The 24486-nt window shown below is 43.5% G+C and overlaps 1 protein-coding gene and 1 long non-coding RNA gene across 4 annotated transcripts in view; one reads left to right on the forward strand and one right to left on the reverse strand.

Annotated features, from left to right (window-relative positions):
• The window catches only part of MB21D2 (Mab-21 domain containing 2), a 108194-nt gene that overhangs the window by 17419 nt on the left and 66289 nt on the right, over window positions 1–24486 (reverse strand). The gene's annotated exons all lie outside the window — the stretch shown is intronic.
• LOC140622431 (uncharacterized) lies at window positions 16653–22489 on the forward strand. The gene is made up of 3 exons (XR_012022195.1): window positions 16653–16793; window positions 20231–20374; window positions 22176–22489. It is a non-coding gene; the product is annotated as an uncharacterized lncRNA (long non-coding RNA).

Here is a 24486-nt window from a genome sequence, read left to right on the forward strand (position 1 = left end):
AAATAAGTATTTCCAAGCAAAACAGACATAGAATAAAAGTACTGACAGAGTGACAGACTAATAAAGAGCAGAATCCACTTCAGAGGCACAACTGTCTACCTGATAATTACTTTCATTATCTGGGTAAAAACATACTTTATTGTTCGAGAGCTTGAAAATGTTCACATCAAAAGAAGCCAGACTTAAAAAACAACCAGTCAAAGCCCTGCGTGGAGGTTGAAATTTGCAGTTTAAAAGCCTGCGTAGATCATGAAAGAGGGTCAAATTGTTGCAGTGTTTTTAAATCCATGCCCACACAATAAAGAAGGGAAAGTCAAAGAGAAAGGCAGAAACTGAATCTCTTAATGATGAAGTGGGAAAGTGATATTTTGAGAGATGGCTTTTTTTCTTCTACTTGTCCTCCAACCATCAAAAAATGGAGCGACAGTCAGTGCGTGGGGTTGAAAAGGGCAATTCAATATTCTAGCCAGGACTTGTGAACTAACACGGTGGCTATTAAAGGAGAAATAAGAGCGGGTTTTTTTTTTTTTAATTATTTCATAGTGTTGAAGATTATTGTCTGAATCAGTTGCCATTTCAGTAACTCTTGGACTCCTGGGGATGAAGTTTAAGTTGTATGTGTGTACCCCACACAAAGAATGAACTGATCACCGATGGCTGGAGCCAGAACTGACCTTCAAGGTCACATACTCCAGCTGTTACGGTACATATCAGGTTGCAGAAGCCCAAAAGGCAAAGATGACACAGCACACCACCTGGCACAGGTGCTAGGAATGAATTTAACATCCTGATCCTCAATCCAGGGTTCCCTCCATCCCTATGTGGGGCTCTAACCAGGAGTTTGTGGAAAATGCAGCTCCCAGGCCCCACTCAGGACTGAAACATAATCTCCAAGGATAGGTAGGTGTTTTAAACCAGCAATGTTGAAATACTTTTAAAAATTGAGGCTGTCTGCTCCCTCCCTCAATTTCTAAGCAGTTTAATTGCACGGACTCAAGAAAGGCAAAGCTGTCAAGGTTAAGAGGAAGGGGTTCACTGTACCAGTAATTCTCTGAAATCTTTAAGAGCTGAGGTTACCTATTCTTCAAATCAAGAAAGATACAACCTTGATGAAACTTTTGGAAACATGACAGTATTTGAGATTCAGGAAAGACAGGACATCTCTCATTCTTCATGTCTGGGGATCCATGAACATCTGCAACCTCTCACTTGTTCATTTTGCTTTGAATGAAAAAGATCTGGTTTTTGCTAGATTTCTTCCAGTTTCTTTTCTCACACCCTCTATCTGTCTCCAGCCATCAGACAGTGGCTGATTTCTGTCCTCTACTTCGATCTTAAACTTGGACAAAACAATTGTGTAATCAGCTGAGAATCCTTGAGGGCTCTTGGCGCACAGCACTCCTCACTTGGGAGCACATATGCGGGTCAGTGAGTATCAGCTATGAGGCTGACTTGGCAGCCGAGCAATAAACCTGTGGTGATGGGCACAATTACAGCTCAGTCCCTGAAACCAAAGATTACACAGTTTGAATAGAAGTGTACCATTTCCAAAGCTATCAACTATGTCAGAGGCAAATTTAGACACAATGGATTAAATACAGACACTATACTCACAGTGTCCCTTACAAATATCTAGTTGGATTAGGATTTATAGTTAAGTGGGGGAAAAGACTACATGACCAGAATTCTTTGAAGAGATGGCACTTGCTTGAGAATGGTCACTAAGACACTTGAACCCAAGTGCAATGTGAATTTGAGATCCAGAAACCCCATTTTTTAAAAGCAGAAACCCCATTTTTAAGGTAGCAGCAAAAATGATCTTTGTGCACAGACCCGAGTCTTATCATGAGCCGAAGCTTTCAGATCAGAAATTCCAGAATTCCATTTTAAACATGGGGAGGAGGTGGTTTGGAAAGAAGCCCTCCAGCAAAACCACAGAAAGTTTGCAGTGTTTCCACTAGAGGTCAGGCATTCCTAATTTTCTTTTCTTTTCTTCTTCTTTTTTTTTTTTTTTTTGCAGTTGTTGGACTGACTCCAACCAAACAAGTAAGAAGAAAAAGGCCTGAAGATTGGATATAATTTTTAATTCATACTTGATTTCACTGAGATGCTTTCAAAGTGAGTCATAAATGGATTTGGGTTTCAGAACAGTACTACTCACTGATGAATCCGAAATGCCCACGTGCTGTTTGCAGCAAGCCTGTTCAAATGGTGGCATATCACACATCCACTGACAAAATGCTCTGGTTTGGGGAGGAAAAAGGCATATGAAGAGGAAAGTCGCCTAAGAGATAATGTGGATGACAGGACAGGGAGATTACAAATTTAGGATAAAGAAAAGCTTGAATGTGGACAACTGCTTCATGATTTATTAGCTATGTGACACTTGGCTAAGTCACTTGGCTTTCTGAAACTTTAGTTTCCTCATTAAAAAAAAAAAAAAATATGAGGATCCTAGCAGGTCTTTCACAAGGCTATTAGGAGGCTTGGTGGAGAAAAAATTTCATAAAGCTCCAGTACCATTTCTAGAAATTTGCAGATGTTGAGAAAATGTAATTTTCTCTTTAAAATATCATCTGTTCACACTTCTCTAGGTCAATGAAGAACAGTGGTCTTATCTTACTATTTGAGCATGTGCCTTTTTTTTTTTTTAAGAAATGTAGCAGTATCTGTCTATGTATTTAGTCATCTCCCTCCCTCATTTTTTTTTCTTTTTTTTTTTTTTTAGTTTCCTATGCTTTGTTAAGCGTCAAGTAATGTGGGCTGAATGAATGAAAGCTCATAACAAACTCTGACAGCTTTGTAAGGAACAGAAAACACTTTAAATGAAAAGTTGCCACAATTGTACCTGATTGGTTGGATGACAGAGGAAGGGACCAGGGGTGGGTGGGTGGGAGGGAAATTGAAGAGAAAAAGACAGACGTGATAATTTTATGGTCAGTTTTAGCTTCATACCATCTTTTCTGCTGACGACTTTGGGCAGAATATAGTGAAATCATGGATACAGAACTGATTCTGTCTTGTTACCACAGAGGTTTTCTAACTGGCGTGGAGAATCATCTAGAGAAATTATTAAGACACAGATGGCTGGACGGTGGCCCCCCAGAGTTCCTACGTCATTGCATCTGATGCAGGGCTCAATAATTTGCTTTCCTAGGAAGCTCCCAAGTGATTCTGATGCTGCTGACCCAGGACCACACTTTGAGAACCAGTGGTTTAGCACAGCCACAGAATTTACAATCCAGCTGTGGGAAGAAGGGACTCATGGTAAGAAATCTAGGCTCTAGTTCTGATCTTCCATTAATTCACCACATGACGGGGAAGGTCATTACCTGTCACACCTTCATTTGCTTACCTGTGAAGAGGAACAATGTCTATTTAACCAATGAGGTCAAATGAGGGTCAAAAAAGAAACGGGTAAATTAAAACTGAAAAGTTAGGGACACCTGGGTGGCTCAGGGGTTGAGCCTCTACCTTCGGCTCAGGGCGTGATCCTGGGTCCTGGGATCGAGTCCCACATCAGATCAGGTCTGCTTCTCCCTCTGCCTGTGTCTCTCATGAATAAATACATAAACTCTTTTTTAAAATAAATAAATAAAACTTTGAAAAAAATGCTATGGAAGAACAAAGTATCAACATCAACCATTCCAAAGAGCATAGGATAGTTCATCTGTGCTGCCAACCTGCGAACATAGGGAAATGCCCAGATTTCTGGTCCAGGCTCTCTGTGCATGTCTGTGATGATGCTTCCCAAAGAGATTAGCATTTGAACTGGGCTCTGGTAAAGCAGACTGCCTTTTCCAGTGTGGGTGGACACAAACAAACTAACAAACGTGGAGGAAGGAGGAGTTTGCCCCTTTTTTCTGCCTCACTGTTCATGCTGAGGCATCTCATCTCATCTTTTCCCACCCTCGAACTGGGGAACTGGGATTTACATCACAGTCCCCTACTCTCATTCTCAGGCCTTCGAGCAAATTGCAAATCACACCACAAATCACAATCACTATGGCTTGTCGGCGACAGGCAGTGGGACTTCTCAGCCTCCATAAACGCATGAGCCAATTCCTCATAATAAATCTCCTGTTCTATTCTATTGGTTCTGTTTCCCTGGAAAATGCTAATACACAGCCACTTAAGAGGTTTTCTAAAAATTAGTGAGTAGCAAGTCCTAGGTTCTATTCTGGCCTCAGTCTCTGACCCACTCTGGATACACACTTGACCTTTCTGGGCCATAGTTCTCTATCCAGCAAAGGATTTAAAGAAGATCTCTGAGGTCTTTCAAATCTAAAACACATGGTTCTATGGTCAGAACATGACCAGGTCCCAATATAGGGAACATCATCTCCCCTCCCAGAACTGCGGGCATGCATGGATCACCCAGCAGGGACCTGAGAGGCACAAGCTTGGCCAACACTTCAGTGTTAACCAGTCACAGAACTCAGGTGTGCCCTAGCCCCTGTCAGCCCTCAGCATGGGCTCTCCAACATTCCAGAATCAGGCTCCCTGTTAGCTATCGTTACAACACAGTAAGCATCGCTATGGGACAGGTACCACCAGAGCCCTATACCATCCACTCAGGTTGATAAATGCTTGAGATTCTGCTCTAAAATGTCTCGTGTCACGCCCTCCCCATACATCCCACTGCCACGGTGTGTCATTGTCACTGTGGAGCTCGGGCCCTCACCTCTCTCACAGGGACCACTGCAATACCTCTAATTGGGTCCTACTCCCCAGTACCATCACCCAGCAGGACCAGGACCTGCCAAAAGGAGTTTCTTATGGGACAGCTCTAAGCACATCATTCACTCGCTCAAAATTCTCTGATGGTGCCATCCCTGTCAAGGCCTCCTATATTCAGAGGCCAACCTCTATTTCAACCTCGTCTTACTGTTCCTTTATGTTCCTCAGTGGCTCCAGCCTTCCCCAAACCATACCAGTCCCCCAAATATGTCCTGTGCTTTCTGGCTCCCAAGCCTTTGCTCATTCTCTTCTTTCTGCCTGGTGAAACCCTGCCAGTCCTACTCCTTCTACAGGCTTTTGCCTCCTCACTCCCCACGATCAGACATATTCTTTCTTTGTTCTCTCTCAGCCTTTTGACTCATCTGAGAGGAAATTTCATGTGATTTATGGTGTGCCTGGTATTACAGCTATTTGAGTTCATTTCCGTGTCCCACACAAGATCATTAGGTCTTGGAGGACAGGGAGGAGTCTTACTCATCATCTCTGTCTCTGAGTTCACTGCCTAGGGTTTAGACGACTGAGACCTAGAACAGTCGGTTTGTTTACAGAATGTGTCACTGTAACATGAACGAGCTTGTACAGGACTGGCATTATGTCAGCACAATGAAAGTAGCGTTCAGTTCATATGCAATTTCCCAAGAATGTTAATATTTTGTACAAAAGGAACAGCCACTAAACAAAACATGCTCCAACACAGCAGAATGTAGTATCCCGCGGAGAGAATGATGTTCACGTTCCTCTTCACTCAGACTGGAATGTGAGCTGTCATGGTAATCCTTGTCTTTTGATTATTATTTTCTCTGATTTTAGTGCATTTTACCTTTGTCTCCAAAATTCAACAACTCTCTCCTTTTTCTAAAAAGGAGAAAAAGTGGCTCTTCGTCGAGCCACCTTCAACCTTTTTTTTTTTTTTTCAAGATAAAGTCCTACCTTGGAGTGCTATTTATTTTTCAGTATTGCTAGTGCTTTTGTTAATACCCTGGTTACAAAGTCAAATAGGTTTTGAGTGATCTGCACACAAGCCCTGTCACTTTTAGAACGCAATTTTGCAGCATGCAAGGATTTTAAGGAATCTTCCTTATTCTGTAACTGCATTGTTACATAAGTGTCTAGACTAGTACTCAATCAGGAGTAGAAGGCAGACTGCTGTTTGTAAGAAAGGAAGGATTACCAAGTCCCTCTATACCATTCCCCTGCCTGTCAATTACTTGCCCAGCTCTCAACTAACTGAAAATCAGAGAGGCAGGGATGGAGCGGTCCTGCTAGAATATAGAAGTGCCAAAGGAAAAGCTCCTGGGGACAAGAGAGCTGCCCTGAGCTGCCACTAGAATATAAGTGACTCAGTTTTCCTGGAGAGCTGAGCGTGTCTGGCAAGTACAAGTGCCAGAGGCCTCTGGGTTTCAGAGGAGGGAGGGCACATCTAAGGGAAAGCAGCATAAACAAGGGGAAGGCAAAAAGAGGTAAAAAGAGAGATGGGAATCAACATTTACAGAGTCTCTGGTATGAACCAGGTAGATTGTTATCTCCATATTTACATGAAAAAAATCTTTCCTTCTGATGCATTACACTCAATTTACAAGAAAAGAAATATCGGGCTCAGTAGTTAAAGGATTTGCCAACAGTGACCAACAGTGGGGCTGCCTGAGTTGCAAACACTCACTGGCTGTTTGCTGCAATGGTGGCTTCCAAAGTGAGCATGGGGCCAGGCCTACTGGGGAGTCCAGAAGGACAGGAGGTTGGAGTGGGTGAGCGGGGTGGGGAAGCCCCATACACCCCAAATGCGCCCCAGGGGCCTCTCACCCCCACTTCGACCACCAGTTTACCTGTTTTACACACTGGGCTTCCTGTGCTGCCTCTATTTGAAGTTTCAGAGCACTGCAGCTTTAAAAGAGAGGGAAAGAAGGTTTGAAAATCCCTGCATCATATCCAGCTGGCTATTCCCCAATTCTGCCTGGGGCTGGCCTTCAGCAGGAAAATAAATCAGTGCTTACAAAAGATCTACTCTATACAGAATGCTGCTGGGGGGGAGGGGGGACTCCCAATTCCCTGCTCTAATCATTCTAAAGCTGTCTAAAAAAGACTTCACTTTTTGCCAACTTTATTCGCTCATTTGACTATTTCTACGCCTTTGCAGACCCTGCTAGGCTGGTCAGGTGCTTGCTGACGTGCAGGCAGCAAGCAGAGCAGACCCTCCAGCCCTGCAGCCAGTGCTCCAGGGAGAAGAGAAGCCATGGATCCCAGAAGATCTCCAAGTGCAAAGCAGGACAGACACCTGATGCTCCAGAGATGCTGCACTCTACTTGGACATCACTTCTCCTCTCTGCACCATGTCCTCACGACCAAGTGAGGTGCTCAGACTAGACCATCTTTACTGCTCTTTCTGACTCTCAGGGGTCCAGACAGAAGCACAGTGCTGTGTTCCCAAGTGATGTATGAAAAGTGAATCTGTAGCAAGGCAGAGAGGGAGCAGGTGTAAAGCACACGCCCCGCCCCCCATACAAGTCGGGGGAAATACAGACCCTCCAGACCAGTGATTTCTTGAAAATTCAGGACTACTAAGGAACGCATGGAAACAAAAAGGCAACAAAGACACTCTAAGTGCTGATATAACTTAAGCAGAATGGAAGAGAATACATCTTTAATAAACCTGCAGTAACAACTCCCAACAACCCAAAAGGTAATTTCAGACCTTCCCAAAGTCCCTTCAAAGTCTAGAGGTGAGTCGCTGTGTTGCAGGGAAAAGATGGGTGAGGGAGTTTCTTCAGAGCACTCGGAGAGAAAACAGCAGGCCCAGGACTTTCAAGCCGTCTCTGGGCAACGAACGATCTGTCACTTTCTCCTTCCAGGACTGACTGTCGCTTCAGTAGACGAGGCAGGCCTGCCGATGAAAGTGTGTGGTCCCAGGGGAGCTGCTCGGGCTGGGGGTGAGCCCCCCTCTGGCACTCTGCCCTGGGCTGCTCTGCTCGGCCCCACAGGCCCCCCCTCCTAGGAGTGCCAGCCCTGGGCTACCTGCCTGGCATGCAGCTTCACCACCTGTTTTCCGTTCCCAGAAATCTATTTAAAACAATCAGAAGAGTCTCTGACAGCAGGCACCCTTCAAATAACAACATGCACATCACTTATGTGAAATTTCTCCAATGAGGCTTCCTTTCAGATATTGCTAATGCCACTGTGTAACCACCCCTGGCCTCCTAATAACATAACCCATTTCCTGAGCATCTACTTCGGGCCAAAGGTTGTTTCCGTATTAATCTTTGTGATGCCCCTGGGTAGTGAGAGGAAATGGATGCTCTGACTTTAAATAATTGCCCAGAGTTACACAGTCTGTAGATCTGATCTTTGAACACAGGTACATGGCTTAGAAGACAAAATTAACTCACAGACGTCATCACGGTAAGTGGTAATGACTATCCACATCTGCCTTCCCCATTCCTCTAGCTCCTCACAACACATCTCTGCTACTGCCCGGGGAGAGGGCTGAGTAACCAAAGCTTTCACACCAGGGGGTCCAGAAAGCCAGGAAAGCTAAGGGGAGACACGGAAAACTGAACCTGGAGACAGACTTTCAGGCCAAAATTCCTATTTTTTCCCTCTCCTCTTACCAGAAATTCTACCAATTAAGGTCATTGTCACAAGAAAATGGAAAATTGCTCCTTGGGAGTTAAGGCTTGAATCCCCATTTACTCCCTAGCACGCACGTGTTCAATCAGAGCACAACCTTCTCACTGAGGTTGAGAACACCTGCCTGCAGGACTGGGCGTTCTGGTTCAGAGGGGACCGAGTGATTTGTAGATTGACAAAGGGCCATGGTAAGACATGGAGGGTGCCCTGGACAGAAGTTAGAGACCCAGAGGCTGCAACAGGTGGTGCCGGGGAGATGACACCCACCTGTCGGGGAGATGACACCTGTCGATTTCAAAACTGCTCCCTTCTCTCCCTCTCTCTCTGTGGCTCCGATTCCCACTCCCCAAACACAAGCCAGTCACACTAGCATTACAGCTCAGCTGCAAATGGAGTTAACATGGCACTTGTGAACTGAGGCACGACTTGGGATGTGTTCACCTGAAATATGTAATTCGATTCTAAACAAATAAATACATACTTGTCATATTGCTAAATGTGAGGCTACCAAGAGACATCATTAGCAGCAAGCCAGGGGATGCTAATTACACATGCCCTAAACAAGCTCAACAGTATAAGGAGTGGGGAATCTGCTTAAATTCTTCATTCTTAATAGGAAGCTATTTTTAAATGTAGTTGAAAAGAGCCCGTGATATGCCGGAGAGTGGCTTCCACTGCTTCACTTTAATTATTGGTTTCTTCCCCAAATAAGACTAAATAGAAACGGTATACAGGACCCCAATTTTGATTGCATGGTGGACTATTAAAATGCGATTTTGCCAATGAACTTTATTACTCTCACACTTTTAAAGACCCATCTAGAGTTATCCTAACAAACGTTAAAAGCAAATGCAAACGACCAAGCTTTGTAAACAACAAAGTACAATCCCTGGTAGGTGAGTAGGTGTTACCAGGGTGGCTGTGAGGGCAGCACGAGGTCCAAAGAGATGAAGAGCACTGAGCCATCTGAAGGAGCCTGGCCAATCCCACTGAGCTGGTGACTCCTCGTTATCCTTCATGGCTTCTTTTCCTTCTGTGCGTGCAAAATGGAAAGAAACATTCCATCGCTTGTATTCACCCCACCTCAAAAGTGCATTGGTACCTAGATCTTCTAGTCTAACCACTTCATTTGACATTCATGAGAACCGAATGCCAAAGAGGCACGGCTGCAGAGGAAACTCACGAAGCTAGTGAAATCCAGAGACATGGGTAGATCAAGGTTTCCAAATTCTTCAACCAGTGTTCTGATACCCTGGTTTAAGGGTCAGGTACTACCACACAGAGGTGTTGAAATGTGCTACAAGCGTACAAATATAAATCCTGTACAGGACAGCCTAACTAACATACTAATGCCAATGATCAGCTGACATTCGACTTCTATAGTTTCTACTAAATAGAATATGATAATATGATAGATTTTTGACACATTTTATGAGCTAGTATAGTAGTTGTTCAAAGTGAAATCTGCATTTTTATGCATATTATTTTCACACTGAATATTCTGAGCTCTGGTTTATTTATAGGTGGCCTTAACCGAGCACACTGAAAATAAAATCAAGATTACCTGCAATGAAATTCTGCTTAGAACAGCTTTAATATTAATTAATGCCATACCAAAAAAAAAAAAAAAGGATCCAGATTGATTTAAAAACATGGAGTAAATAAATGTCTGATAATCTCTAAAATGACTTGCAGCTGGAGATGCCTGAATGCATCTACTCACAGCTCAATGAAATGCTTTTCTCCAAGATAAATCTTCTCTTCTAAGAGCTCAAAAGAAGAAAGAAGATTATTCATGCCTGGCGTGGACTTCAAGATAATACAAATTTATATATGTCAAAGGCTAATTTCGAAAGTCCAGGACTCAGCCCAATCCATTTTATTCAAATTGATTTCTGGTTTTGAATAAATTAACAGAGTAAAGGGATGAGAAAATATAAAAATCATGGAAATAGTAACAGAAATATTTCTACTAGAAGGGTGTCCCACAGACAACCTATATTGATCTTGGGCGCCAAAAAGAAAAAAAATCACTGTATCTCCTCTCTATGCTGATATATGTTCTGTAGGAATTTGTTTCTGTGGGAACTCTGGGAGTACAAGTAGTAATGCCTTGTGTTGGCAGTACACCCAGCTTCATCAAGAGAACCCTGGACAGTAAGAATAGGGTCAGATCACTGAGGGACTTAAATCTCAAAGGAAGAACTTCAGATTTCATCCTACAAAATCACATCAACTTGCTCCACACAAGTACAATGTTCCCTAGTACCTAAGGCCCTTGCTGTAAAAGTTCAATGAACATTTGTTGGATTAAAGAAGAAAAAATAAATTCCTAAAGAATGTCAGGAGGTGTAATAAGCTTCAATTATAACTTGGCAAAAATTATGAGGGAAAGTTTACAATTGGAGTTTGTTAGCAAAGTGGGAAAGAGTGTGGGAGAAAGCTTCCTAGGAGAGGTAATATCTTGAGTTAACCTTTGAAAAAAAGAAGGTGGTTTGGCTATGTGGGGTGACTTCTAAAGCTACTTCTGCTAAAAGACCCATTAACTTAACTGGACATTAATTGCCTTGTGTATAAAATGAGAAGAGACAACTTCCAAAGGATTTTCAGCTCTAACAATCTGATTAAAATAGCTGATGTCTGTAAAGATGTGACCAAATTTAATTGTCATACATAGACTTCATGTAAGGAAGAAATTATAAAATATTTTTAAGACTGTCATTTAGAATTTTTGTTTTTCTTTTTTTAATTTTTAATCTCTTAAAAACATTACCACTTTGTTAACCGTTGCCATCCCTTCTCCAAAAATCATTCCTTTTTCTCCCTACTTTGTGTTCCCATATCAAGCCAAGCCAGTGTTTTATGACATTCTCATGATCCCCTTCTAGAAGCTAAATACAGAAAAGATGCTCAAAAAAAGTACTGGGAGGGACACAGGAGAAAGTCCATCTAAACAGTTCTTCCTCCCAAACTTCACCTTCTTGTTTCAAGGGGTAACTTAAGATACTACATGCTCCGAATAGCTTTCCGCCAAGATGTCTGGCTTAGGAACACTCCTGTGTGCTTAGATACTGCTGTGTGCACCCCCAGCAGGTCCCCGACCTGCTCTATTTACTTACTGTCTCCCTGTTACAATACAAGCTCATGACAGAAGGGGCTTAGTGGTGCCCTGGCCTACCTCCCACTTTATTACTAGTTCCTAGCACAGTAACTGGCACACAGTAAGCATACCAAATGCTTCCTGAATGAAAAAGAAAATGAATGGGAAAACAGAGACCTGGATAAATGTGTGTGTAGGGGAATGCAATTCATTTCGGGCAAATTCTCTTGCCAAGGAAGTAAAAAAATGGAGCGTGGAAGGGACCTCAGAGATCATCTGGTCCAACCCCCTCATTTTCCAGAAGCCAAGGAATCTTGGCATAGTGCCCCCTGAAATATAAAAGAATATTTCAGGAAACATGCAAAAGAGTATTAGGAAAAGCAAACATCCTCTCCAATAAATGAGGATGCCAGCCCACACAATCTGCAAGTGGAACCTAAATAATTAAAAAAATGTTCACGGCGCTAATTTTATTTGGCCTTCATTAGTGCCTTCAGTGAGTCCACCTCGTACCTAGCAGTGTCAAGTCCACATCACACAGGCTCAATTACTTAGTATGTAGATCAGGCAAGATTTTCCCTTGTCTCCCTCCTGTGTTTCTCCAGCCTTTCAGTGCTCATTAGCACCTCCAACAGAAGGCTGAGGAAATGAAACTCCAATTTATCAATGTCAACTGTTGAACCAGCAAATTGCATCAATCCCGCCCCCACATGGAAGTGTTTGGACAATTCTGAATCAACAAGATGTTGGCAGCTGTGTTCCTATGGTTCAGTAATTGCATTGTTTCCTACTGTGCTCTACGGGTTGTGAAATGAATTTATTAAATAACCAACACAAAGGGAATGTGGTGTGGGCTAGTGCAAACAGCTCTGGACTGGTGTTGGGATCCTGTCTTTATGGTCTCCCACTTTGACCACCAGCTTTGACGATAGTTCCTCTGGTCCTTGGGCTCCTAACCATTTAGGAAGACAATTCTGCCCTGGGTAGTAGAGAAATCTACGGTACCTAAAAATACCCTGTGTTTCTCACCCCACATACAGACTTAATATTGATCATATTGTCCATATACTGGAATCCAGTATGCTTACTTTCAGCTCAAATTCTGCCCTTTGTGTGTAATATCCCATGACATGAAAACAGTACACCTTTCAACAGAACACCACTCTCGAGAGGATGCACTAGGGCTAACTGGCCACGTCACACTGGAAGGCAACGGTTAGAAAAAGAAAATTGAGTCCAGGCACAAGTAGCACTTAAAGGAGGAATTCAAACATCCAACTCACTGGTCTTTGTTAAGTTTGATAGTTGGTATTTTGCTAGTTGTCTTGGGTTTTTAAAACTAGTTGGTGTTCTGTAAATCTAGGCTGATACTGGCTGTGTGACAGACTAAGATTTTTATTTTTTTTAAGATTTTATTTATTTATTCATGAGAGACACACACACACAGAGGCAGAGACACCGGCAGAGGGAGAAGCAGGCTCCACGTAGGGAGCCTGATGCGGGACTCGATCCCGGGACTCCAGGATCGCGCCCTGGGCCAAAGGCAGGTGCCAAACCGCTGAGCCACCCAGGGATCCCCAGACTAAGATTTTTAAATGAATACAGAAAACGCACTTGGTATATTATTCCAGCTCTGAAAGGAGAAAAACAAGTTTGATAAAATCAACCCTGTTCAGTTACTCTTAAGTCATCAGCCTCTTACAGCCCAGAAGGCAGGCAGGGTTTGAGTGAGCGTCCGGAGAAGGTCTGCAGAGGGTCACCCTGCTGAGCGGTAGAGGGAAAGTCTCCCTGGCTCTCTGGGTTTAGTTGGGCCCTAAATAGCACAAGGTCTCCTGGGTTCCTGGACACTGAGAGGACGCGAAGTGAAGATGAGACCAGGGAAGACAACTTCTCTTCAACTGGGAGTTTGGCGCTCATTCATTTAGGCCTCAATTGTTTTCCTATTCTTTCTTAAAAGGCAAATAATAATAATGCTTTCTGTCAAACTAAAAGCAGAATTTCACTTCTTCCCAATTTCCCTGCCCAATTACTTCATAAACAGGGCTCAATTCAGATCCACCATCATTTACTGAGATCTACACACAGCCCGGTGGTTCTGGCCAGGAGGTATAATTGCTGGCAGATGATCTACGTCAGCTGATCACCTCCACAATGGGGATCGTGGCTGTTACGGGTTCAGATAATGTATGTAAAGCACATGGCCCAGTGATGAATGTACTAGAGAAATCTATCACACTCAGGCTAGGAATTCTATTTCCCAATCTCTGATTTACACGTCATAAAAGCACTGTGAGGTGGGAATTATGGTCACTGTCTTGCAGACAGAGAAGTTAAGTGGCTACCCAAGGACATGAAGTCAGGAAGGAAAAGATTTAGTAACTAAAACTGGGTTTGGCTTCACTCCAAATCGTACCTGCTTTCTGCAACAAGATGTGGGTGTGCATTTCTAGGATTTTGTTGTTCTTTTGGACTGACTGGTGGTGATGTCCTACAAGGCATGATTCCAAATCAGTATCATGTTTTGCCGGTTTCCCCCTTTACCCAAAAAAGGTGGAATGGAATATTTACATAGAGGTTTACTGCTGGGAGTTTTATATTCTTGGATTCTGGCTATATGTGAATTTACTCTTTTTTTTTTTTTTTTTTCTAATGAGGAGCCCTGTAGCCAACCTGCAGGTCAACGGCCCGATAAGCAACACAGTAGATGGTGACTTTTTAAAAATCACAGTGTGCCAGCAAGAGCTGGGGATGAGCCCTCCTGGCCTCCCTAGAACATGCTGAGGCCTAAGATAGGAGGCCAAGGTTTCAGCTCGCTGCTGCCTCAGGACTGGGGCCGAGAAACCTGTATTCCCAACTCTCATCTGCTGTAGCAAGTCATTTCTTCATCTGGATCATGTTTTCCCACCTGGAAAATTGTGGGTTGGGACTGGCTGATATATTTTCGTAAAATCGTGTTTACTGAAGTATAACGTATAGACAATAAAAGTCATCTACTTGATACAGCATGATGAGTTTGACAAAGGCTTACAGATTTATAACTATAGCCACAATTTAGACACAGAAGATTTCCATCGCCCCCCCAAAATTTCCTCAGACCCCTTTTGCAGTCAATCCTCTTCCTAGGCCCCAGGCATTTCTGACCTAATCTCTGTCCCTATGGTTTTGCCATTTCCTGATTGGCACAGAAATGACAGAGCATGTAGTCTTTCACGCTGGCTCCTCTCACTTAGTGTGAGACTTTTAAGATTCATCCATATGATTGAATTCAACAAATCAATAGCTTGTGCCTTCTTATTGCCATCCATTGTATCGATATGACACTTTGTTTATCCACTCAATAGCTGACCCCCACTTGGCTTGTTTCTAGTTTTTTGCTATTAAGAGTAAAACTGTCGCAAACATTTGTGTATGGGTCTTTATGTGCACACACTCCATTTCTCTCACACAGAAACTCAGGAGCAGGAGTGTGATGGCTGTGCCATTTGTTCAGTGGATGTGTCTGACTTTCTTACAAAGTATCACACTGTTCCCCAACATGGCTATACCATGTGGCATTCCCACCAGCCAAGAACGGGCTGGTTGGTATTTAATGGGCAGCCTCAGATAATGACTGCAATTTCCATCCATGTCTCATGAATGTGTGGACTCTTCTTCTCATGAACTGTATCTCAGCACCCCCCTCAGTACCAGAGTAAGAAGTACACGAACTCAATGTTGAGATCCCTTCCAGCGCTGTCTGTCATTCTGTTGCCTTCTTTGGACGTCTGATTCTGCGATGGTGGGCACCAAGTAGTGGTTTCAGGCTGAAACCACCATAATTTGGAGACAGCCTCCAACACTGCCACCTACCAGGGGTGTAAGGAAATCTCACAGGCTTGGTTTCCTCTTCTGCAAACTGAGGGTGATACGTACGTTCCTCTCAGGTCTTGGAAGATGGATGGTGTACATGCTTGGCACACAGTAGGCACTCAGTAAACAGAATTTTCAGCTTCTACAGTTAGAGACTGGCACGGCTGAGAAGGAAACGGTAGGTGATAAACTTGGTCCCCCGGGACCACTAGATACGTGAAGACGGAGGTCCCTGTGTTCATCACAAGTTTCAAGGTCCCTCCTATACGTGTGAGGCTGGTTTCTTCACTCTTCTATCCATTTATAATACATGCATGTGCATGTGGGATGACAGAGAGAGAGAGATGAACCCCTCCCTTGCCAAACAGTCTAACACGCTCCTCTTAACCGACGTGTAGAAAGACACGGGGCAGAAGGTTTGCCATGGGCAAGAAGAAAGGCAGAGTGCCAAGGCTCCACATTCTAGATCATAGCAAAGCAGCTTAAAGTGTGAGCATTTGTAGGATTTCAGCTCTGATTTTCAGGTTATTCAGGGAAATAATACTGTGGATCTAGAGTTTACCCAAGTGCCAATGTGTGTGCATAAGAGGGAGAGGGGAGGCGAGAAAGGACGGGAGGAACCACCGATGGGCATCTGAGCTCTGAATAATGCATTGACACGTTCTGTTTTAAGTACTGTTTATGCTCCAGCACCCCCCCACCTCCCACAAGCTAATTACCTCGCCATTTTGAGCACCCAGCTGTTGCTGTCTGAAACCTGACCTTCACCGTGAAGAGGCTCACAGCTGCAGTGAGCTGCCTACCTAATAATGCAGGGGGCTCCCAGCAGCTTCATACCTCTCCTCCCCTCAACTAACTTAGTGAAACAGGCTGGTTCCCCTGGTTCCTCCTCCCCAGACCATCTGTACCTCAGACAAAAAGAAAGGAAGAAAGCCAGAAGCAGGGCATTATATGGGAGCTGGTCAGAACGCAGGATCTCAGGCTGCCTTTATAAAGACCTTCTGGATCAGAGTCTGTGTTTTAACGGGAGGCCCAGAGAATTTGTAGGCACATTAAAATTTCACGAGTGCCAGAATGGGACATAAATCCCCAAGAGTTTTCATTCATTCAATTCAAGAACCTGACCTAAGACTATGAGAGGGCCAAGCTGATCAGGAAAGCACAATATTGGAAAAGCAGTGTGGTGTGAAGGAAACAGCCAGCCCCCAGTGAGCCTCAACTTTCTGATATCCATGCCCTTGTGCAGTTTCCTTGAATAGAGTCAGGTCTGGGTGGCAAATTGATTATGTAAGCAGTGACAGTATGAAACGTTTGAAGTGAGGTCATAAAAGGCACTCAACATTTTCCCACCTCAGTCCCTTGGAGCACTTGCTCTGGGAGAAGCTGGTCCCTATGTTGTAGATACTAGGAAGAGCTAGTGGAGAGGCCCACCTGGAGATGAACTGAGGAATCCACACAATGTCAGCAGCAACTGGCCAACCACGTGAGTGAGCCAGCCTATATAGAACTTCTGGCCCCAGTCGAGCTCACAGATGAATAATCAACCAATGCTATACCTGCAACTTCATAAGAGGCCCCAGCTAGGCCCATCCTGAATGCCTGGTCCCAAGAAAACTTAGGAGAGAAGAAAATTTTCAAATGCTGTTTTAAGCCACTAAGTCTTGGGGTAACTGGTTACTTGGCTATTAACAACTACTGCAAGGACAGAGAGCTGGGTCTGAGGCTGGGCTCCCCCAACCGGTGGCAGAGCTCCATGGTCACATCGCCTTCTTAATGTCTCAGATGCCTCATCATCTGTAAAAGGAGCAACTATGGTTTATCAGATCTTTAAGACCTTTGACTATAAAGATGCACTATTATTTTATAGATCACTAAGACCAAAAAAAAAAAAGTGCCGCCAGAATTCTAAAATGCGTACTCATTTTAGAGATGTAAAACTGTGGGAAAATTGCATCTGAAAATGGATGAAATACGGTGTTATACTTGTTCTGCACCCACCACACGGGAGATGTTACAAGGATCAATGGCATTACAGATGAGAAGGCCCCTGGGGGGAACTGATGGGCAGCATCCTGAAGCACCAGGACTTGAGGAAGGGGAATGACATTATGGCTCCAGACCAGCTAATTAAACTGGCTCTGCTGGGCTTCGTCCCCTCTCTTGCCTCAGGCTCCTATCACAATTTATGCTCAAAATGACTGTTACAAAGCCCAGCTGAGAGGGAAAAACAGTCAAGGAAAACCATTTGTGGCAGTGCTCCCTAAACTTGCTGGAGCATAAGAAATCACCTGGTGCATTTGTTAAATATACACCGAGGCCCCTTCCTAGAGACTTCGATTCAGCAAATCTGGAGCAGGCATTGGATCTATGTTTTAACAAGGGCCCCAAGCCATTCTTGTGAACACACAGGCTTTAAAACACTGATTGAAACAGGGTAATATCCATCCACTTATTGGTATTTTTCCTTGTATCAGATCATAATAGAAAACTGCGAACCTGGACTGCCTTAGCTATGTCCCCATGTAAGAAATGCCTTCAACCCAGTATAAGAGTTTACGGAAGGTCAATGTAAAAAAAAAACAAAAAACTGTCTCACCAAGGAGAGTTTACATTGACTGGAAAATTTATGGAAGTTATGGAAAATTCTATGTTTCAATGTTTACAGTATATAAATTGGCATAATCAATATATTAAAGAATAGATCCCTTGACAGACTGATCTGCTTTCTTTTTTATCAGTCAATGCAAGTTGCTAGGCAACCATTTTTCCCTTTTTTGCTTAGACTGCCAGGAATCTTTCACCTAAAATTCATGCCCCCAAACAATAACAATACTAACAATAGTTATATACCTTGATTTAAAAAAAAAAAAAAAAAAAAGGGCAAACAAAAAACCAGCTGCTGCTATACAAAACTTCTCATGATGTTTCGGCTTTGTTCTGTATTTTAATGGTTATGCTACACTCAGACTTTTTTCCCTTCAAGACCTTCGAGTCCTTTCGGAAGGTAAGAAAGGGAACAAATTTTAAAATCAATCCTGTTAATTTCGTTTTGTTCTGTTTCTCATCACATTTAGACTAAGCGACCACAACCCAGTTTCCAGCAACACTTCACGTTGCGTGGGCTTTCTCCTCTCATGCCAATCCCTTGGCCAGCTTTTAAAACACCGCCGGAACGCTAACCGTATCTTGGCAAGGAGACTCTACTTCCTATTCAAGCCAAATACTTAAGAGAATAAACAGAAAATAATTTTAGAGCCTCTCTAAGAAAGCTCTCCTTGTCTTTCTCTGGTGGATAACAAAATATCCTGGCAATCTGACCCAACTATGAAGCACAGAAAAGCCATCAAGATCCTTCCCTACAAGAACAAAATGAAACCAAATCCCCAAAAACCCTAAAACAAAACCTTGCACTTCATTTTTAGTATTTTTATTTTTTAATTTTCTTAAAGATTATATTTTTTTATTCACGAGAGACACAAAGAGAGTGGCAGAGACACAGGCAGAGGGAGAAGCAGGCTCCTCGCAGGGAGCCCGATGTGGGACTCGATCCCAGGTCCCCAAGATCACGACCTGAGCCAAAGGCAGACGCTCAACCGCTGAGCCACCCAGACATCCCATCACTTCATTTTTAAACATCTTACCCGTGTGCCTTCAGTTTTGCAACAGAAATTCATCCTTGACCTGAACTTCTAAATATCCTACAAACAATAATTAAGTCGCTAGAACCCTGCTGTGTAAAGGGCACTTTCTAACAGATGGGAAACCAAGCCAGAGCACAGGAACCGTTTCCACGCTTCCCCACCCTCACACAGCAAGGAGATTAGGGGCAAGGATTTTCGTAATCACCTTGGAAACTGGGGTGCACGCAGAATCCCAAAAGGACATGTCTATGCTATCAATACTTCAGAGTACAGAGTAAGGACTAAGGACACTCATTATGGTCCCAGTGAATATTTCCAATCTCCATGGATTGTTTCATACCATGCTGGCTGCCCAGGCTGACTTCACCCTGCTTTCTGGTGAAAGGTCTCTTAGGCCGTGAAGTCCTTCAGGCTGCCATTCCCCTCCCATCAGGGCTAATCCACTGTCACCTGTCTTCCCCGGACACGCACACCACAACACCACAACTGGCTGCCTCATCAGTTTGTCTCTGCTGCTGGATCCAGCTGCTAGGGGTGAATGATCCCAGTTAAATTCAGTCAGGACCAGATTACCCGGTACACAGTAGCTGCTTGGGCAATTTGTGTAAATGAAAGAATCTAGTTCAGGGACTCTGAGGTCCCTCAGATTCTGTGATTCATGCAAATAAGGATGTGAGGCCCAAAGAGGTGAAGTTATTTTTTTTTCTCCCAAAGTCACACCAGAGAAAAAAAAGAAGACACACAAAAATCCTCTCCTTTGCAACCTGAGTTTTTCATCCTGTCTTCCCCCTTCCCTTTCATTTCTCACCCCAGAACAAGGTTCCCAGGGAAGCCTTCCAGCCTGGGGCCAGGCAGGCTCCTTGGTTACCTGCTCCTGTAGCTTCCTAGAATCACGTTCCTTTTTTTTTGGGAACTTTAGCCTGACTTGCAGTTTTACTTTCAAAAGCGAAATCATCTTACAAAGGCCTTTCTCAGTAAAATAAAAACTCCCTGAGAGCAGGAGCACGTCTTTGTTGCTGTGGTTCGCTGCTCTGTGGCTCGTGGCCAGCACAGGAAGCCTCGCTAAATATTTGCTGAATGAAAGAATCATTCTGGAACCCTCTGAAAACACGGAGTGGGTCTGTGGTGCAAATATTGTGTCTCATGAACAGCAGGCATACAATAAAAGTGGCAAATCATTCTTATACAGTATTAAAAGATACCTCTATTTTTGCATTCAGATGACTCACTTTATAAATAATAGGTGGCCAATGCTTCAACACAGATGTCCTTGTTTCAGACTCTGGGAAAAGCTGGCAGCCTCTCTCTCAGGAGGTGAACAAGGATATATTATTTTATCACGGGAGTAAGACAAACGTGGAATACCAATGTGACGCTCACACAACTTCTTTCATGGGACAAATGGAAATATCTATTGATTTAGGTAAGCAATTGTTTCCTATCACAGGTACAGATAATTGATAGGATTATTCTTATTTGATTTACCCACCATCTTTTAAAAAAAAATTCTTGAAAGTATGTAACAATATTTGCAAATTGTATTCCACTTAACCCAGGGAAAGTGCTAGGTCACATCTCTGATTTTCAAGCCACTTACAGACTCCAGAAAGAATTAATAACAATTTGATGTAATTACTTAAAATATTTCAACAGTCTGTGGGTTTCTAGAAGTATTAGACATCATCGCTCCCAGTCCTAACCCCAGAATTAAAGTAGAAAATTCAGTGGATCACTTCTATTATTGTTTCTCGCTGTTCTTCACCTGTTTAAATATAACAAAAATCTGCCAATTTACAGATTTGCTACCCTTGATCCTCTGTCTCATGGTGAGAGATCTGCCCGGCTTGGGAGACCAAGAAGAAAGTGTTGAAAAAAGCCCTCTCCTGGACAAAAAGCTTTTGATTACAGAATGTCACTATTTTGGGAAATGTTCTTAGCACATCCCAGTGAAGTACTGTTATACCTCCCCTCCTCGGAGCTTGGGAAAATGTCACAGCACCTAAGTTGGGGTGTCTCAGAGGTACTGGAGGCAGCACCGAAGTCAGAAACTATGGTTATATGCTCTGATTTGTCTTTGAGCAGATGTAATGGGATCACAAATCAAGAGACCTGATTATAAACCTAGTGCCATCCCCCTCTGGCCTTCTACTTCTTCTAATGTTAAACAGAACCATTACTCGAAGGTCTCCTTTATTACCAGCATTCAGTGACCTTAACTTTGACTCTTCTGACACACAGAGATAATGTCAGAACTTGTTTCTGGAAAGGCAGGGAAAAGACCAGATGTCTTCAGGGGGTTTATCAGTCTCTCCTACCTCTACCGTAGATACCCGAGGGTGCCCCGCATCTATGCCCGGCCAGTGCTTCACAGTGGGTCTCTAATAATTGTGAAGGTAATCCAGATGCTTGTTATGGGCTGTATTCCCCCCAATTCACTATTTTGAAGCTCTAATCCCCCCGGATCTCCGAATGTGACTGTATTTAAAGATGGGACTTTAAAGAAACTAAGTTAAAATCAGGCCACCAGTGTGGGCACTCATCAGATCCGACAAGTGTCCCCATAAGAGGAGGAAACTGGACACGCACAGAGACAAGGGGAACCCACGTACACAGACAAAAAAGGCCAGGTGAGGATACAGTGAGAAGAAAGCCATTTGCAAGACAGGGAGAGAGGTCTCAGGAGAAATTAAACCTGCTGACACCTTGATCTTGGATTTCCAGCCTCCAGTAATGCGAGAAAAGAAATCTGTTGTTTAGGCCACCCAGTCTGTGAGGTTTCGTCAGAGCCGCCCTCGACAAGGAACACGATGCTGAACTGATTCACCTGTTTAGATGAGACTGTGGATCATCTGTCCACATCTCTCCCTTCTCCAACGAAAAGACTTGAGCCCTACAGCAGGAAAGTAACTTTTCCAGGGCTACACACTTACTTACTTAGTGCCAGGAGAGATTCTAGATCAGAGCTCACAGGGGAAATGGGTATACTTGACCACCCAGACTTTCTCCCTTTAAAAAATTCCAAATCAGACAATAAATACTGCATTTGGCATAGACATCCACATGGTATACATCACAGAAACTACACCCAGTGCACAGTAATAATGTTTGAAGAACTAATTTTGTTTCTTTTGTTTGTTTTTTTTGAGGATCGGAGTCATATTTAGGCTTTTACCAAAAATTTACATTTTCATTTATTAGATGTCGTCTGCATTATTTCTCCTCAGCCATTGTCCACAAGACTCCAAGAAGCCAGACGAATATGCAGGTGTGGACTCCAGGCCCAGTTTCAACTCCACCGTTGTGGCAAAGGCTTGTCCATCACAGAGCAGAGACCTGGACCCAGGAGTACCCACGTTGGATGAAGAACTGATTTTCTATTAGGACTATAACCTTTCATTGAAGAAATAAAAACACGCCTTTAGAATATGCCCTGTTTGTGCCACAACTCTGCCAGTATCTAGTGACCAGAGTATGGGACTGGGACTTCTTCCTTCATTTCAGAAGGCCCCAACGTTTCCCCCAGACAGCACTCACCATAGCTACCGATTCTCTTCTGTGCTCCTTCCTTTCCCAAAGGGGCCTTCTGCAATCTGTATACACGGGGAGACACTCTTGACATAAACATGCCTGATTTTGAGACTAATACCAGGTATTAGACTCAACATTTACACTGGAACCTGTCTCTGTTCTCTGCTCTCGGTCCCATGCAGTGCCTAGGCAGTCTCCCAAACCTGGTCTGACACGGGCTCCAGGCCAAACACAAGATGGGGCTTGAGTGGGGGAATTTCCCTGCAGATCTGACAATGGTTGTTCTTCGTTCCAAGGCATGCTCCCCTACTACAGAAGACTTTAGGATGAGACCCAGCAAGAGAACTGAACGCAATTATCCATAGCAAACTCTCGATGATCAGAACTGAAAAAAGGGAAAAGCATTCCGGTCCAGTGGTTCCCAAACAATACTCCTTGGACAGGCGATGGCTGTCTGCATCTGAGTCATCTCCGTTTTTTAAAATATAAATTCCAAAATGCTATCCTCAGGATGCTCTATTTCATTGAACTGGATTGTGGGTTTTTAAATGATCCCCAGGTGATTATGTATTTTGGGAAAACCTCGGAACTGTTGCACACTTTTTCAGAGTTGAAAGAAAACAGAGAAATAGCCAGTGTCTACAGATCACAGTTCGAATCCCTGAGTCACTAACATTAATGACCAGAATCATCATGAGCCTAGAACTCTTTAGGTGAGTTTCATCCAATTCTATATTAGCTCCTGCACTATTATGTAATAGAACACCCAGAACTTAAAACAAGTGTTTCTTATCTTTCAGTAGGCCTCTACATAGGGATAGGACATCCTAAGTGTCCTCATAACATGCAGCTACCTTCCCTCAGAGTGAGCGATCCAGTAGAGGGAGCAAGGAGGAAGCCACAGTGCCTTTTATGATCTAATCTCTAAAGATACTCATTGCCATTTTCACTTTTTTCTACTTGTTAGAAATGGGTCACTAAGTCCAACCCACATTCCAGGAGAATAGGCTCCATCTTTTGAAGGGACTGTCAAAGATTTGTGGGCATATTTTAAACTACCATGATTTCCAATGTCTGTCATATTCTGAGAATGGAATAGAAACTAGAAATATAAAAGCATCTGTGGCCTTGACCTCATGAAATATGGGAGCAGGGGTGGTAGAAAGAAGTAGTAATAGAACCAAAAGTATATTATTCTTCTCTTATGAAGTCAAGCTAGTGAATGCACAGTTAGGTTAGGGACAGAGAGGCAGGTAAGTGTGCTAAATGAGAAGTCGAAAAGGCTTGGGTTTGAAATTCTACTTTCCCAGCTTGAGCTATGTACGTCATGTAGCCACTGAGCAGGACTTACTTCGTAGTGGTGAGGGAGCAGAGTCACAGGCAGGGATTCTGTGAAGCCGAGGAAGGTAAAACCCAAGACAGTGCTAGACAAACAGCTAAGTGCTTTACACACTAATAATTATGACTGCTGGCGTGTTTGCTGTAAGTGAGGGTATTCACATCAGAACGTACTGAGGCCAATATACTGGGTCCTCTTAAGTCCTTTTGCATATACCGTCTGGGTTTGTGTTCTTGCCTTCTAGGGGCAAAGCAGCCCCTTCAGTGCTAAGGAAATCCTACCAAAAGGGATGCTCATCTTCCTGCTCCAAACTGTGTTTTCTTTCTGCTGGGCATGTCTTACCTGTGGCATGCCCAGGAACTGTGTCTGGCTGGGCCCCCTAAAATGTACCTGAACTGACCAAAGCTCCCTGACCAGGTAACTTCTCTCAAGGACTTATAACTGCTCCCCTGCATGTTTAAATGCCCACTGATAGTGGAGGTGAGAGTGAGAAGGAACTGCAAATGTATACAGACGTTTCTGGAAATATTTTGTGCTTGAGGCCATGTCTCCACATAAAGATTTAAGTATGATTTGCATATATAGAGACATGCAAACCTGAAAACAAAGTCCTAAGACAGAATTCTACTGTCGTCAGAATGGGAACTGCCTCACAGCTCCAGAGAAAA

The sequence above is a fragment of the Canis lupus genome, chromosome 31 (genome assembly GCF_048164855.1).
Source record: "Canis lupus baileyi chromosome 31, mCanLup2.hap1, whole genome shotgun sequence".
Classification (NCBI taxonomy): domain Eukaryota; kingdom Metazoa; phylum Chordata; class Mammalia; order Carnivora; family Canidae; genus Canis; species Canis lupus.